Raw genomic sequence first — 18,469 nt, forward strand, 5'->3', positions numbered from 1 at the left:
CGAGCCATGGAAGAGTGGATTAGCACCTTGAAATGAACTCTGACAGTAACAGTGCTCTATTAAACACCACTACAGTGATCTATTACTTCTAAAGAATTTTAATAACTGTATCACTAAAATAGCTTGGATAAATGTGCTGCAATAAAAAAAACAACTATGTCAAGTCCAGTCCAAAATCATAGAGTTTGTGTCATTCAAACTTTATTGTAATTTAGAACCTTTATCTTTTTTCTGTTACATGTTAAAAGCAGGTGTGTAGGCGTTTTGAGATTGAGACCTCAATCAAGCAAAAGTTGAAATGCATATTAGTAAGATAAACACATAAGTCAGGGTACACCTGACAGCTAAAAGTGAGCAAACAACAATTGAGAGATCCAGGGTCCTGGGTCTTGGGTCCTGGTATAGTGGCTCTAGCAATCTGTGTTTTTGAATGTCAGCAATCACTGTTGAGCCTTCTGGAGGGGTCATGAGCCTAAGGTGCCCAATTCATAACTCCAGAGAACGTCCTGTCTTCCACATTCAAACCTTGTTGTATTCCATTTGATAAGTACTGTATGTCTCCTTCTCTTGCTTTGTATCTTGTCCTTGACTCCCTGGTGAAAGATCACCATGATATTGAGGAGAGGACAAGAGTAAAGATACTGAAGGCTTCACTAACGAGATGGAGAACTGAGGCAGCAATCAATAGAGGGAACAGAAGCATTGAGGCAGAGCCTACTTTCACTATTTGGTGGGAAAGATGAAATTGTGTGCCTGAGCAAGAACAGGAGGATATTGACAAAATATTCATGCAACAGGATTACAATATGTAACATCATTTCTGCCTGTCAGAGATGATGCCTCTTGTGCACATCACCAGCTGCCACATAATGTATTGCCACAACATACCACATAAGAGAAAAAGGGCTTTTTTTATAAATGTATGCATCATAACAACACCAAAACCTTGATAAGAGCTTGGACCTTTGTGCAAGAAAAATACAGCCTATAAAAGGTATTCACCCCCAACTTTGGAAGCAATCATGGCCTTGAGTCTGTGTGGATGGGTTTGCACCTGAGAGCACTGCAATTTTTCCCCATTCTTTACATTCATTCATGGATTTATTTTCGCCTCTACACTCACAATCCTACCAGGGCCTGCTGCAGAGAAGCATCCCCACAGCATGATGCTACCACCACCATGCTTCATTGTGGTATCCTATGTTCATGATGGCATAAACATGGTATTTACAGTGTTGATCACTGTAAAAGACACATTAAATCCCCTTTGATTCAATGTTGTAAAACAATAAAAACTAAACTTCCAAAGGGGTGAATACTTTTTTATAGACGCTGTATGATTACACTCTGAGGTGCAAATTTAGATTTTCTAGAAAACGAAAAAACTTTTATCCTTTTGTGTCTTGGGTCAGCAATTGCAATGCAGGCTATTTGTAATCTTACTTGTATTGATCCAAAAGTTGTTTGTTTTAATACACCTAATGTGCCACTTAGTCAGAGCTGTCAGCAGCATTAAACATTTAAAGGAGTGGTTAAGACTGAAGACCTATTAAGGGTTGGAGACAAAAAAAGATAAAATTGTTGTATTAAAAACAAGTCAGAGGACCAATCATCATGCACTTTTATTTGGCAGAAAATTCCCTGAGATTTGTGGTGCTCCTCATTTAATCCAAGGGGGGATGAGATATTAAGCAGGGGTGCTTTAAATTCCCCCAAGGGCTACACAGACCCACATATTGCAGAGGTATGGATAATGCACAAGGTAAAAGATGGCCTCATCAGGTATGGTAATAAGGGCTTGAATGAGAGCAGGTTGGTGTGGTGGATGCAGATATCAAATCAAGACGACCAGTGACAGCGATGTGTAGCAGCTACCAGCATAATCATGAGCAGTAACATAATTATCAGATAAGTGAGCGTGAGAGCTTGTCAGAATATAAAGACAGCTTCTTTGTGTTGATTGAAGGTGACTGGTCACGTGGTTGAATGTGAGTCACCGCTTCTTATTATGAGTCAGCTGATACTGATCCTTCCTCTTGTTATGCCTCAGAGGTGAGGAGGTATGAAGGCAGTTTTAATAATGGTAGGTAATTTATCAGATGCCATGTCAATGTGGAGTCAAAGACAGGAGAGTCAAGGATGATGCACTTTGACCAAACAGAATGCAGGCCCCATTATGCTATTTAGATTAGGTGAATGGTGCTGGGTGTCTGATGGTTCTTTCGATTTGGCATGTTCATATGTCCCCTACTGCCATTGTTACCAAGTTAGCAGTAAAATTGCATTAACATCTGAGGGAGACTATGAGAGGCACACCTTGGATTATAGCACAGAGAACTACAGCAAAGAATAATGCACATAAAACTGATGCACTGCCATTATTTATGGTTAGGTTTAGCCCTTAGATTAGGCTAGGGTTAGGGTTAGGGTTAGTATGCACTAAATGCACTAAAAAGCAAACATTTTGTAAACGGTATCTTTGTGTTTGCATGTCAAAATACATTAAGATATTAAGGGCAAAAAACTCCAGGGAGAGTGTGTATTTTTGGAGCAACGGGCCTCCAGAGCAGTGGGCTTTTGTTTTCAGGATAATGGGCCGTCAGACTGATGGGCTTTTGGCCAATGACTTTTACAAACTATTGGCATTTCAGAATAATGGGCTGTCGGACCAATGGCATGGCACCTGTACAACAGTCTAAATAGGCTATGGCACCCTCAGCAACTACACTCCCCTAAACTAAACTAACCATAGCATATGGGACACCGCTTGTCTGGCAATGAACAAAGGGAACAAAATCAATTATGGTTTTATGAGGGTGAATGTGTGTTTGGATACAACCAACAAGATATAATTTGTTAGTCAGTGAGCTTTATAGGTGCCGGTGTCTGTGGTTTGGTTAGCAGCTAGCCAGGCTAGCTGTTTCCCCCTGTTTCTTTCTGCTGAGCTAACAGCTGCTAGCTCCAGCTTCATATTTACCAAAGTTCTCTCATCTATCTTTCAGAGATTAATGTATTTCTCAAAATGTCAAATTGTTCCTTTAATTGTAGAAATGTAAAATTGGTACAGAAATGTAGCTGCAAATGCTGAAGACTTTTTTCCACCACGACACGTCTGTCAAAGATTGTTAGCTGCCAGTATGGGTTCCTGTGTTTGTCTTTGGCAATCTCTGATATGATAAAAGAGTCACAGTAATCTAAATGAATATTCAAGATATGGAAAACTTTGCTGTGTATGCAAACAGCTGTAAAGCCAAAGACACACTGGTTGCAAGATGTGCAGTCTTGTGTTTGACATGTAAACCTTCTGTTCATATTGAGCAAAAGACATGGACAGCTGAGTTACCTTGCTCTCAGACCTGTCACTTTCCAAAGTGATTGTCAGCTTAACTGACAAGAGGACTCGGGGGAGGCCATACTGCAGAGAGATCATGGAAAACAGAGGAGTGCCTTTGTGGCACAGCATGTGCTCGTCTTGAGTGCTCCTGTGGGGAAAGATGACATGCACCAAGTAGGAGGAGGCAGGTATAAGTGCAGCAAGACGACTGACATGAACACATAATGAAAAACAGCGCTCTGTTGCCCCAAACCAGCTGCTGCTCTTAGCAAATGTCTGTCATGTTTAGCAGTGAGGTCATGACATTGTTATCAGTCTATTTAAAATTCTACAGATCAATCGTTTTAGAGACCACATGTTGAGCATTGAAGAAAATATCTCTTTTTTTCTTTTTTTTTCTTTTTATTTGCACAAAGGTTACAATAAAATATTACACAGTAAAAAGTTATATTAAATTGTGCAGGAGAGGAAGGAAGCCCAGAGGGCTTATACAAAGTCCTCCCCTTTATTTCAGAAGACAAAAAGAAAAAAGGAAAAATAATTAAAACAGAAATTTGAACACTTTATTTGTGCAAGAGGTGTAATACATATCCAATCACACAAAATTCTAAACCTCAATTTAATCTCTTGTTGTGTTGTGTTATGATAGCAGTAACACAGAGGAATTGATTTGGCTTTAGCTTTGACTCAGGAAAACTATTTAATTGTGCAGCGTACATAGTGACAGCCAGTGAAAAAGCTACGAAGTTGGTAGCTCAAAAGATGTTCAGATCAAGCAGCTACAAAATGCACTAAAGGAAAAATACCTGTCAGGACTGTGTGAAAAATATAATCAGGCTTCAAACTGAGTGGAACAGGTTAAAATCTCCAATTGTCCAATTGGGTTTTTGACATTGTGATGGAAAAAAACACAAACCTTCATAAAACACAGAGTGAAACAACTAAAACTTTCAACCAATGGATATTATGATACTTTATACCATAAATGTCTGTAAATCAATGTATGGACTTAGCAGTGTAAAACTCATGACAGCTTTATGTCAGTGTAAGATAAATGGTTTTCTCTGGGTTTACCAAATGTAATTGTCTTGCTTTTAAAACTACCAATTTTCTGTGGGAGGTCCCCTTGTCTTGGTCACCCTCCCCAATGTGTGAGAATCACTACCGTATTTTAGTTTTGCACCCAGCATGTACATTGGTCATTTGTCATTTGGTGTGTCCTAAGAAAAGTCGAGCACTCTGAGAGACCAAGCTGAGCTTTCAGTTCATTTGTTTTCAAGTATCCTTGGCTTCCTTGAGTAATGGGAGAAAAATAGACTCACTTCAAAAGTCAATTTAATACTTCTTCACAAATGCTGATATCCTCACATTTACAGTTTAGTCAATATCTGCACAAAGACTGATATGATTATATTCTTCCTCATAATTCCTCCACTGTGGTACAATTTTCAACATGTAATTTTCCCTCTTTTTATATTATTTCATAGTGAAACTAATGATCTTGTTAACTAATTTCAGACAGTACATCAGTACAACAGTTTAAGCTCTCTTTGGTACTTACTGCCTCTGGTACCATACTGTGTGAGGTCACAGCAAATACAGCAAAAAGGCAAATCTGCATGTGCCCAAAGGTCACTGCTCCACATGTGCATTCATTTTAACTGTGCCCTATTATTAAATATTGATGATCACTGCCTAACTAATCAGCCAGTTAAATGTCTACCTGACTCCCAATGTGTAATTTAAAGAGCTTAATTACTGCTGTTCTAGATCTGTCATCAAAATAGTATTGCTTACAGTCTGCCTCTGCTGATGAGCAGCAGTTGAATACTGTCTCACTTTATTTTGCTGTCTGACATGAGACTAATGAACCTGTAATGTCTAAATGTCAAAAAGACAAGACTGTCTTTAGAGATGGGATTAAATGTTTCCATTTCAATCCAACATATTTGATTAACAATAAAGATAAACTATGAAGTAGAATTATAAAAAATCAGAAATGATTCATCTCTCTTCACATGGGTTGGATAATAATACTGTACTTACGTCTGCTGAAATGCAAAACGCTGTGTTGCCTACTAGTGCTTTGATATCACATTGCCACCAACACAAACACTTAGCATGATAAATATGAAGCATAGTGACAGACTAATGAAGAACTGCGTTATGGGCAGTCAGTTAATGTTTTAGTATAACCTTAGCTTTAGCCATATTTTACATATGTAGTGTGGAATCAATAATTGAAGTCTATCTTAAAGCCACTATGAGTGGGATTTTCCATTTTGGCACCTCTCAGTGGCAGTACCAAAAAAGACACTGCGTCAGATTAATAACAATGCATGTCAATAATTATTTTGCCCATGACCTTCCCCCCAAAAGCTTTTGATGTTAAGAGAACATTGTGGTTAAACAAAGGTTGGCCAATTCAATCATAGAACTTTGGAGATTGAATGAGGACTACTGAGCCCTCAACTGTGATTTATTAATGCTATGTGGACTTCAAATGCAAGCAAGCATTAATTTGAGTCTATATTTTAAAGAATGAGGACATTTGTTAAGAAATTGGTAGCTGGAGGCATTATTACTACCATGATCATACAAGTCTTCAAAAAGTTGAAAAAGACTTCTGAAGAATCCTATAGGAACTCAAACATGCATCCTGACAGTGCTTTTTTCAGCAATTTGAAAATACCAATAGGCTAACAGATGTGAGATGTGGTTTAAAGGATGTTGAAATTCACAGTTCGTATCCTCTCGGCACACACCACTAGTTCAGAAATGCAAAAAAATGGACTTTGAGAGCAAGAGTGGAGAGGGAGTGAGGAAGGTTCACTCTGTGATTTGAGTGATAACTTAGGCTTTTACAACTTTAACAAATACTCATTACTGGCTTAATACTGATGAGTGGAAAAAAGGAGTTTTGATTTCTGTGGAAAAGGCAGGGAGCTAATAATTTGATCTTGCATCAACTCATCTTTCAATCAAAATGCCACCAGGACAGTGAGGGGGCACTGACTTCCACAAGATTCAGATATTGAGTTACCAATGTTGGTGTTTATCTCAACATTCACTCCTCCGTGTATTCCTGGGGAATTTGAACACCAGAGTGTAAGAGGAAAAGGGAAAATCTCCTTTACCACTCTTTAATCTTTTTCTGGCAATCCAAGAACATCAGGGACTTTGGTTTGGTTTAAAGTTGATCACATAGAGACATTTAAGACACAAAGCATCTAATCTAGATTTTGAATCTTAGATTTTTAGGTCTGGGAAAAAAGGGGATTTAATACAGTACATGACTTAGATACAAGAGACATCACATTTGTATAAAAATACTACCAGAAAAATGGCCTGAACTTGGTCATCTATAGGCTCCTATTTTAGATGGAAAATTCTTATTATTATTCTTTTCATTCCTAATCAAGGAAAAGGATTAAATCACCCAATTCTTGTGACGGTGAGGTTCGAAATCAGTCCACTCAACCAGGATTTTCTAATGAGCTATAACAAGGGAAAAAAAAATCTAATTGGAGCAGGATGGAAATTTAATCAGCTTTGATTCTTCCTGTCCACGTGGAACATCATTGAGACTAATATGTCTTCGCACTCAGGGCTGGCTGCTCGAAAGCTTATAGCATTGTCACTTGGCATCATGATGACTGAGATGATCAACCTCTTAGGCATAGAGGTACTTAATATAATATGTTTTATATCAAGCATATAAAACATGAATTTGATAAACAATAAAAATCTGTGATGCTCATATAAACAACCATCTATTCTGTGGTTTGTCGTCAAGGCAACACGCCCCCAAAATATGTCATATGATGCCTCATTTGGAATGATGGGAAAAGACAACTTTAAACTTATATTAAGCATTCAATCTCATATTGTTTATAGTTTTTTACTGGTGTATTTGTTTCCACCACTAAGCACAGAAACCTATTATTGCTTTCTAAATTCACATAGCAAAGTTTCTTTCATGCATTTTACTTGACAAGATGGCCTTGCAGTCTAGAGGGTTGGGACCACATTATGTACCTCTCAGAGAGTGAGAAAGTGTTTTTAGCATCCTCTCTAGATCTTTCAGGCTGTAAACGCATAGTACTTTGAATAACACTGTGACACTCTACCAAACAACCCACTGTGGGCCTACACTTAATGTGATGTCACAAGTATCAAGCCTCATTTCACAATGATTGCTGGAGTCTTGGTGGTCCATGGCGCTGCACAGTATGTAACTGCTCTTGTGTGTGTAACTGAAAGACTTAAATGTTAATGTTATCCATTTTCAATTTTTGTGTGTAAATGAATGAAGTGTGTCTGTGTGTGTGGTGTGTGGTGGGTTCAACTAGAGCTCAGCAGTTCATGATTGAGAAAATATGACAATATTATGGGAGTGATGTTATTGGAAAATTTATTGTGACATTTAATTTTATGCTCCAAAGACCCATCATACATAGCTTAGCATGCCCCTGAAAACAAAAGCTCTCCTCTATCCCTATCTCTTTCTTTTTTGAAAACATTTTTAAATATGTGGTCTTCATCCTGACAGCTTCACCCTTCATTTAAAGAATAGATTTGTTTGACATTTGTTTGACATTTAGTCCAAAGATATTTTCTACAGGTCCTCTCACCAATGACAAGCAGTAATTGAAGATATGCAAATAATTACCACAGCGTCTTAGAGTTTAGGCTTCGTCAGGTCGACACGCATGCAGTCGAACAAAACATCCGAATGGGCGAAGAAACCACATCCATTACCCTCCCTTGGGTGCTGCATGTGGACATAGTAAGCATTTTCCATCAAATACACTGACACGAACAAGAAAGGGGTCCAACTAGTAATTACATCCTGCTGTCTTGAGGGGAACAGTGATTGCATGTGGGCAAGAAGGTGGAGTGGTGTCCCTGCGTTGATCAAGAGTCCACCTTTACTGTGATATAAATACTCCCCATTAAGACGCAGACATAACACGGGTCACAGTCCAAGGTTTTGGCTTTTGTCAGTCCCTGCAAGTTCGTCTTTCCACAGTGAGTGGTGAACATGTTCCTCTGTTGGTCTCAGGATGAGAGTTAAAGAGGGTTGTTAATCGTTAATTTGCTGCAGCTGGTTTGCTAAGACAGCAGAGCCAGCCCTGACTCTCCATCTCCAGAAATCATAAAAGCCCCACCATCTCACCGTCCCTACAGCTCAGAATTTCTCAGAATTAATAATCCCCAAATTATACATAAATTGTAGCTTTTTCTGGAGACACCAAGTCCCTAGTAATAGCTGTGCAAGAAATCTGGTGTACTAGGCAGTTGGAATTGCAGGTCATGTTATAAGATGAGACTTTATTTTTCCTCAGTGGAATATTCACATGTAGTAGCAGCACAGAGACAAGCTAAAAATAAGAAGAAAGAAAATAAACAAACAGATAAAGAAATAGTTGAATGACATAAAATAAGAATTTAAAGAAATTAGCTTTTAAAAGCAATATATACATTACAATACATTAGACTATATAAGAGCATTGTACAAATATTTAAATATTGGCGCGAAAGAAATCCTGTTGTGGAACATGATGCGTGAACTATATATAATATAATTATATATGGGTATGACATATAAGTACAATATACATAATAATATATTAAATATTATGAGATATGTAATATATGTGCATTTTATGTTATATACACACACTATACAGTAATAATGCTATATGGAAGAGAATATCATGAAATACCATATAATATAGTTTAAAAACAAAATAACATAATAATAATAATAACAAACAAATTTCAATGCAGTATTAATGTAGTGATATAAGTAATATAATTGAATGTAAAATAAAATAATGTTAGATATGTTAAAACTTCATGCATTACCACTCCCTTAGTAATAATACTGTGAAATCTAATATGGGACAAGGTCCTGGTGTATTGTTGTAAAGCAAGATAATATGCGTCAAATACAAAAGAAATTCTTACAAAATATAAAGAAACATTTCTCAGTATTCAAAAAATGAACCACAGTTTGAAACATTATGTTCAATACTGTATATTCAACAGAGCCAGAGAAAGACACTAGATGTTGAAGAAGGTGAACAGCTGCCATTACAATGAAAGCACAAGCATGTTTGGATTCATCATCCATTGTTTAACACATCCTCGGCTGACATTAAATTATTGCTAAATACACCTTACATAATATTTATTGCATCTATGAAAATTATTTCTGTTACTAAGATTTAGTTCTCTGAACATGCTGCAGCAGTCACCAGTAAATTAGTGTCTTTAGAGGGGTGAGTCACACATATGCGTCAGTGTCTATTCAAGATGTAAATAATAATCGTCATTCAATGTTCTCAAATTAAATGCAACTCTTTCTTAGACCTGAATTCTGATTAATTACAATGAGTTAAACCAGCTGACTCTTCTGTGACAACTTCATGAGGAAAACCACTTTCTGGGAGAGCTTCCGGCAATTAAAATGTCAAAGTGAAGCATGTCTTCTGTTTTCTCTCTATTATTTAGAATCAATGAACCTCTGATTTGATGTACAGTGTGATGACTTGTAAAAGTCAATGTCACTGTATGTCTTAATGGTGTTGTATCAGCTACATAGCTTTGAAGAGAAAGATGTGAGGAAAAAATGGCCCAAGGAACATTTTAGTTATTCAGAATAAATTAGGGCACCAATCAGTAGGAAGAGAGATGCAGCTGTGCAAACCTTCTGCAAAATAGGATTTTAGCCATATCAGACTCTGGCAGTAATGGGATGCACCAGTAGAATTCAAAACGAATAGTCCATCCATCTATTGCTGCTTTGAGATATGCATTTTCACTTTTGAGTGTTTCATATTAGCTATGAGCCCATTAAATGTTGCTCATTGAAATACCTCCATCCTCAACAAATTTATGTTCACTAGACGCAATGAAAGTGACAAACCATATGGGAGGTTATTGAAGCAATTGAAGATGCCTTGTGGAGTTTTCTTGTAAATAAACACATCTGTTATTCACATTCAACATTTCTCAGCAAAACCCATTTTGTCTGTCCTTGAGGCCTAACAAATGAGCTGCATAAAATATTTGCAAAGCTGATTTTTTTTTTTTTTTTAATATTTCAAAGCCTACATCGTATACATTAATGTTTACACCAGCAAACATCTTCCCTGCCTTTTGCTGGCACATGGTTAAAATTTATCAATATACATGGCCGCCCTCTATGTGCGTAAATGTGTGACATTATGCATCCTTTTATCATTTCTAGAGCAAAAGATACAAGCAAAATGGGGACCTTGTCATCAAAACATTACTCTATTGCGCCCCTAGTGTTAAATGGACATGCTCCTGGCTCTGAAGAACCCTATAATCATCTCACAATCTATAACAGTTGTGATTATCATCTGGTTGTACTGTATGAACTCATTTGGACGCAGGGAAATATGATCGTTCAGTGCTTCAGTTCAAGTTTCATCTCAGTACAAATTTGGCAACTTTTATGAGGTTGTGTCCATATGTCATCTTCCCACACATTTCCGCTCTATTAAAACCATTAGGTAGAATTATGCCAATCTTAATTGAAATCCCTTCTTCTTTCTTGTGGATGGTTGTTGTCATGGAGACAGAGCAGCTTTACCCGATCAACATCTGGTTCAGAGCCAAATTAGGTCTAATCAGTCCTGATTGTCAGTCCGGACTGTCTCTTTGACAGTCTGCCAGTCCATTTCTCTGCCTCTGCTGCAGCATGATGGCAACAGATTCTATTCATGACTCCTCAGTCCACAGATTTGGACACAAGATACCATGTATTTAAGCTTTTTAGGTGCTTTTATTGTTTAATTGGAGTTAAAATTTGGTTTTAGATTCATTACAAATGATTAAAAACTGTAATTCATATTTAGCTCTTGGTCTTTTGGTCTTCTGACAGTAGGCTTTAAACACTTGAATCTATTAAATATATGGAGTTAAGAGTTCCATAATTTTGGTGCGGCCACTTTGGTGCATATTGTTTTACGAAGTAGATACTCTGCTGAGATCATTAGTGATGAGGGTGATTTGATTTGGAGGACCAAATACAATAACTCCTAATTCATAGTCTTTCCACCATGTCATTCATCATTTGATAGCTAACAATATACATTATGGATGACAAAGAGTCTCTGTCTTTATAATCATACGCACGACAAATGCGACAGTGAAGTGATTCTCCTTGAGATCACAGGTAATGAAGATAGAATAACACTGAATAGAGCATTGTCCATGTAATCATTGAGCATGTGTTAGCCCTCTTACTGTGGGAAGGATGATGCGCTGGAGATTTTATACACAGTGTTTTGGTGACCTCTGCAGGTTAAACTATTCCTTATTCTGTGGGTAAATGATGCCGTCTGGGATCTTCTCATTTACTGAGCTGTGACAAGCATACCAATATGCATCACTGCTTAGTTATGGGGGTAAATCAGGACATGCAATTTTCCAAATGAGTCCCTTAAGCCCATACTTCAAGGCTTGTCCATGAATCTCAATACAACAAACAATACAAAATAATCAACAACAACAACAACTACAAAAAACATAACAGCACATTTGCTTCAGGATTTTCATAATTTACATTCAACAACATACTTAAGTTCACAAAAATTTGTGTCTGGAAATTTAACAGCATAATTTAAGTGATGCTAAGCATACCTACTGTATTGTGCATTTGTGTGTATGCAGGTGCTAAAAATATTGTTAAAAGAATGATTCTGAAAATGTATTATGAATTACTGTAACACTGTATGCTTGGCTGAACAATAAACAACAAGGTAATTGTGCATATAATTAGAGAACATTCTAATTATATACATGTTGTACACATTTGTAAATGATGAAATAATAACATGGCGAGCTAGCCAGGCTATGCAACTTTAATCAGCAATTTCGAATTAATCTCACACTCACTGAATGGTGACTTGAAAAACTGCAGTATTCAAATATAAATGCCTCATTGAAAAAACTCTTGAAGACAATTACAATAAAGGCATCAGAAAGATAAATTGAGGAAATACTTTGAAACAACTGTAATGTTTAAAATCCCCCACTTGATGGCAGCATTGTGACTGCAAAGGCACATTTAACACTTCAACCTCAGTATAAACTACAACACTAATACCATCAAGACTGTACTGAGAAATTAACATGATGTGCATAGTGCACTCACTGTATTATTAATCCATTATTCCATGTTGTTTATGATGTTATAAAGTCATAGAGTAAAAAAAAAGCCTTATTGGCATGATTGTCCAACATTTATAGGTTTATGAAGTAATCTAGTTATGTGTTTGTGTCTGTCTGTGGTCTAATTGTCTGCTTGTAAATCTGTATACCTGTTTGGTCAGTCAGTTGGTGTTTTTTCTGTGTGTGTTTGGCTAATATAACTCCTGACTGAACTGTGGCTCTTTGACTGAATGTGTTTAGCACTCTACCTTGTTTGGGCTGACTGTTTTTAGCATTTGTACTATCAAGAAAAAAATGTCTTGATTAATTATGTAATTTCAGTTCACTTTTACCTCGGGAAACAAAAAAAAACAACAAAAAAATCACTGGGGAAATGAGCACAAAGAAATATTGTTTCTGCCCTGGTAAAAACATTGTCACAACTTCTACTCAGACAATCACACAGTAAAGCAAAACCTATAAAGAAAGTTCCCAGACTGTTTTTAATCCTCGAGGAGAGCTCATTTAGTTATTTCCTGTTGAATTGTTTTTGAAGAGTGGTCTTTGTTTCTCCAAGATTAAAATTCAATGAGGAAAAAAACCAATGGAGTGTAATAAGAAAAACAAAAATAGCCCTGCATAGCCAGCCAGGAGGTATAGAACGCCATTTGTGTTTCATTATTTATGGTGAAGCCATACACTTTTTTTAAAGTCATGTCCTTTCCCCGTGTTGCTGGGAATTATGCACTGCCTGTAGTAGAGTTGCCATGCTTCACTGCTTACTAAATCGGCAATTCCCCCCTAGCCGGGCATCGTTCTCAAGCACATCATGCCAAGGCCTATTTTGATGACATCATCATTGCTGTCACTCTCATTCTGGACAGACCCCTCTGGGTAAAAGGGTGTCACGGACTGCTGCACACCCATATCTGGTCGTCCATTGCCCAACACAGCAGTATCCCCTATCAGAAGTCCCTGCAGTGTTGCTGTGCAGCAGTAGATTATACTTGATGACTTCATCTTAATCACATTCTGCTTCATTTTCTTTTATCTGCTCGCCGCCATGCCACACTGGCTGCAAAATGTTCCACAAGTGGGTGCGCACAAGCCTTATTTGAGCATATGCACTTACAGACAGGGACACAGAAACACTCACATATTGACACACGAACATAAGTCTGCTTTTGTTAAATTCAAACTTCCTGCTCTAATGCCACATGGTTAACATTACTTTCAAAAGGGTAAGATAAGTAGATTCTGATCTAACCAGTAAACACACATTGCAACATAATGTGTGAGAGATTGCACCTAAAGTGACACTCTTATAAGACATCTTTGACCTCAGTGTAAATGTTCATAATCAACAAATATTCATTTGTTGAAACTGAGTTCACTATGCTATAATTATGCTATAAGATGATGCTGTAATGTCTGACAGTCACCCACTTCAACCTTCTGATTAGTGGACAACCCGCTCTACCTCCTGAGCCACACAGCTGCCCTCAATTACATGACTCTCACAAAAGTAAAAGTGCATCTTTATGTACAGTACTTTCAGATATTACATGTATGCTCTTTAATTAGGTTACAGTATCATAGAATTGCCAATAAATAAAAATGTATGTAACATTATTCCATTTGAAGCAGTTAGAGTGATTAATCTGTGATGTATGTGAGAGCAGTTCTCCGAATGTCGGCTTGTTTTGTTCCTCCCTTTTTTCATTTTCAAAAACAAGAACATCACTTATTTTACAATTGTTTGAGTAAGCAAGTTCTGCACAGTATCAGAGCTATAGACAATCAAAGACATAGAGATGAATCAATAAATAAACTTAAACAACAAAAGTAAATCAATAAAAATAAAGACAAAACACAGAATTAGTAATTTAACACCATTTTTCAACGCAGCTTTTTTTTTTAATAAAAGTTTTTCTTTAATCTAACAAGTGACCCCAAACTTTACAAAATTTGTCAAAATGTTTCCTTCAATTATAATTAACTTTTATATGAGACACAGAACAAAATACAGAAAAAAAAGAAACATTTTTAATCGAAATTATAAAAAAAACATGCAACCCCACAATCTATTTCTTATCACTATGGTAGTGATGTTAAAAAGTGTCATAAAACCATGAACTTACAATGAAATTTATACTATTATATAAAACTGTTTTTATTTGTCACAAATTCATATTGATAAAATTGTCTCTATTGGTATAAAGTGTCATTAAAAAGTTTTCAATTCACCCTGCTAATGATGAATGAAGTGCTACAAGATAAAACAAAAAAATGTAAAACAGTTGTCAACTGCATCAGCATCAGTGCAAAACAGTCACTTGTTTTGCTCTTTACCATAGCTCTGAATGTTGATGAATGAGTGACCAGATGAGTGACGTACACCGTAGCAGACAAAGAGAGATACGTTCAAATAATTTATAGCTGTCCACCACTTTTGAGGACAAAGCAGCCCAGTCTCTGTTAAAGTGAGCTGGGTCTCTTCACTGGTCTTTGAACACTTTTGACCTTGCTCTCTGACTCCAGACACACACTCAGAGAAACATGGTTTTCTCAGACATGGCAGTGGGCCAAAATAAATAACCTGCCCTCAGAGTGTCGGCAGAACCGCAAGAAATCCAAAACCAAGACCCGGCCCAGCAGCACTCACTCACAGGCTATCAGCGAATGACTTGCTGAAATTTTAATTGTCCGAATGCATCATGTGGTTTGGAAACAAAATCAAATCAGGGCGGATCATCCTTCCTCTTTGACACCAGTCCAAAGGAGAGTAGCATTTTTGATTAGGGTTTCATTTATTTATTTTAGGTGGCTCTGATTTCAAGGTCGGGTTACACCAACTTGGGGGACAAACAGATGACATTGTATGGATAGGTAATTCAAGAGTCTGCATGCTTCGATCCTCACAGATAAGAGGGAGATAAGAGACAGGTGTCTTGTAGAATAGAGGACATCCATCTAGAAATTCAATCGCCAAAGCACAGTCAAAAATGGTTTCCATGAAATAAAAGGATTGATATCAATACCTTCCTTCAGTTAAGGAGAACAGGATTTCGTATGTGCTGATACATCTTCCACAAAAGCTGTTTTTTTTTTCTTTTTGGTTATCACTTTCTTATATTACACAAATTGATGCAATTAGTGACACCTACGCAATGTGAGCCTTTTTAAAAATGATGTTCTAATGTGATCTGTTGGAAGTGAACGTGTGTGAGTGAGTGTTTTACTGTCCTCACTACATGGCTGCAGACGTCTCCACTCCTGTCCAGTCTCACTGTCGTATCACTTGTCTGATGACACCACTCCAGTCAGGTATTACAGCTGTAAATGTGATTAAAGAAATGCTACAAGTGGACAGTAGACGGGACGGCTCTTTTAAGATACAGTTCCTTGTGTGTGTGTATGTGTCTGTGCTTGGTACAGTGAGGTGGTATTACACAATACGTTATATATACCGTTTCAGGAGCTGTTTTATTGCAAAATGTTTAATTCACCAAATATCACTGTATACTACAGAATACAATAAATGTAGTTAGTTATACTGACATGCAGTTTTGATACTTAAAATTGTCCACTCATGTGCTTTGCAAATGCAGAACAGCTTCTTCAGAGAAACCTCCTCTTTTCCTCTTTTCCCATCTTGTAAAGCATGCAGTCGTTCAGGCTGGCGACGAGTTGCTGAAGGTGCATTTTTAAATGCACTGGAAGTCTGTGTGAATGATGGAACAGCACGATGGTGAGCAAATATTGGAAAAAAGGTGATGAACATCTCTGACATTCAAGGTAAGGACATGTGGTCAGGAAAAAAAAAATCAATGATATTCTACTCAGCAATCAAATGAGGGACAAATGTAGTGAGACCTTATGCAGAGTCACTTGATCTTTTTCATTGGAGCAGTTGCAGACCAGGCTGATATCTCTTGAGTTTGAATGATAACAGATGAAAATATTTCATGACTTAAATGAAGGTCAAAGTATAAAGAATGAGCTCAATGATTACATTATGATAATTAAATGTTATCTGTCAATTTATAATACAAGCCCTTGGAGAATGAGTAGTGTGGTGGAATTTAATGTGCCATCCTTTCAGGTTATTATTAATCGTCAAGGCCATTAATAATTGGACAGTAAATATTCATTACAAGCCTCCATATCATGACATAAAGGCTATGTCTGGCCAATTAAAAATGCATAAGGAGTAATGGGGCTTTATGAATAACTTAGCAGATGCCTCTCAAATGCTAGGGCATGGCAAAAGCAACAAAAGACTCACAACATAGAATATGACAGTTTTTAATATATAACATGTGGTATACAAATAGTGTAGATAAAACTATAAATCGAAATCTGGAGGCTCCAATGAAATATTGACAATACATACATTTTCAGGTTTTGAATTTTTTTGAAGGTTTATAAAAAACAAGAACATATTAGACACTAATGGTGAATATACTGTACAGTGGTGATTTGCATTTTCAATTTGCGCATCAAAAACTGGTGTGCTGTATATATTAAAAGGCTTTATACATCTTTAAAATGCTTTCTATTTACAGTATAACAATATTTTACTGTTTGACTTTTTTCATGTTCTCTGATTGTTAATCCAATACTGTAGCTGCCCAGTAGATGTCAGGTTTGTATAAGAAAAAGGTTTTAGGGCGACTACCTTGTTCCTGAGACTCCAACATTCACTATCACCCTTTTAGCACTTGTACATAAACTTAAGTGTCTAAAATCTAACCCTGCTTACTTGAATTTTTACACCACAAAACTAGTATTACAGTAAACAATACTACTAGTCATAAAAGTAGAAATTTTATACATAATCTTTATATCTCTATCTCCACATGAAAACGTTTTTTCACTCTCCACAGAAAGGTTGTTTGAGTTTGGATTTAATATTGTGCTTAGTGATGTTTCAGGATGGAAGCTCACTGACACTGAAGACACGAATCATGAGAGCTCTGACTGACGAGCACCTGAAACGTGCTGTCTATGGACATCTTTACTGTATGCCTCCTAATGGACTCTAAGTAGATGTCCACAAGATAGCCTAACTGCAAGCAGTAAATACTATAAAAATAAATGAATGAATGAATCTGTATGTGAGTTACTGGCTATATCCATGAACTAAGCAGTTTTGTGACATTTCTTTGTATTTTTCTTGGTAGCACCAGTTTGTATGAAATTAAATGCATTTTGCCTTAGAAGAACTAATATGTGTAACTGGAAGGATAGGCTGGGTTAAACTGTTGAGCCTCTGTTTATACTGTATTAATATGTTTTAACTGTAAGATGAGCCACGTGTGAAACACTTGAAGATCTTTCCTAAAAAGAAACTGTTAGACTCATCCCTGACTGGTGGAGTGTTATTTTTGGCACCATGTTTGCTTAGTTGTAGTGATGTTGATGCAAGCATTCAGATAGGACCTACTGTACTCCACATCTTTTAGGTGGAATGATCCTACTGTAGCTTACAACTGTTTTTCATACCCATCTGTTATCATAACAGAAACTTCAGAAAGAACCAACCAACAGATTGTCTTGGAGAATGGATAGAAAAAAATATTACTGGTGTTCAAGTTCATTTAGTTCACTAAGTTTGTGTATTCTGTTTTTAATTTCTGTGACAGTTACAAATTGTATCTGCTGCATTTATCTCAGAAAGTCTTTTGACAAACATGTTTTTTTGTCAGTGATTTGGTTATTTTCAGAACACTCGGCTGTCATGTACACATGCTCCATGGCCAAAACAGTTTCTCTTAACAATATTTTGAAAAGGCATTGCTATGGCCACCTTGACTTAAGTGCTAACCCTGATTACTGGGATTGGCTTAAAGAGGTAAATCCAACTCATAGTGTTTTTAAGCTCACGTATTACTTCTCACCTCCACTTCAAAGTTAGTGACTACCTGGCAAGTAGGGAATGAT

At 36.9% G+C, this 18,469-nt stretch overlaps 1 long non-coding RNA gene across 1 annotated transcript; it reads right to left on the reverse strand.

The window, feature by feature from the left end:
* Nucleotides 1–7,731: 7,731 nt before the first annotated feature.
* On the reverse strand, nt 7,732–8,383 carry LOC121906223. Its single transcript, XR_006098577.1, has 2 exons — nt 8,007–8,383; nt 7,732–7,893 (listed from the first exon to the last, which is right to left on the reverse strand). It is a non-coding gene; the product is annotated as an uncharacterized LOC121906223 (long non-coding RNA).
* Between the last annotated feature and the right edge of the window lie 10,086 nt (nt 8,384–18,469).

The sequence above is a fragment of the Thunnus maccoyii genome, chromosome 10 (assembly GCF_910596095.1).
Source record: "Thunnus maccoyii chromosome 10, fThuMac1.1, whole genome shotgun sequence".
Taxonomy (NCBI): Eukaryota; Metazoa; Chordata; class Actinopteri; order Scombriformes; family Scombridae; genus Thunnus; species Thunnus maccoyii.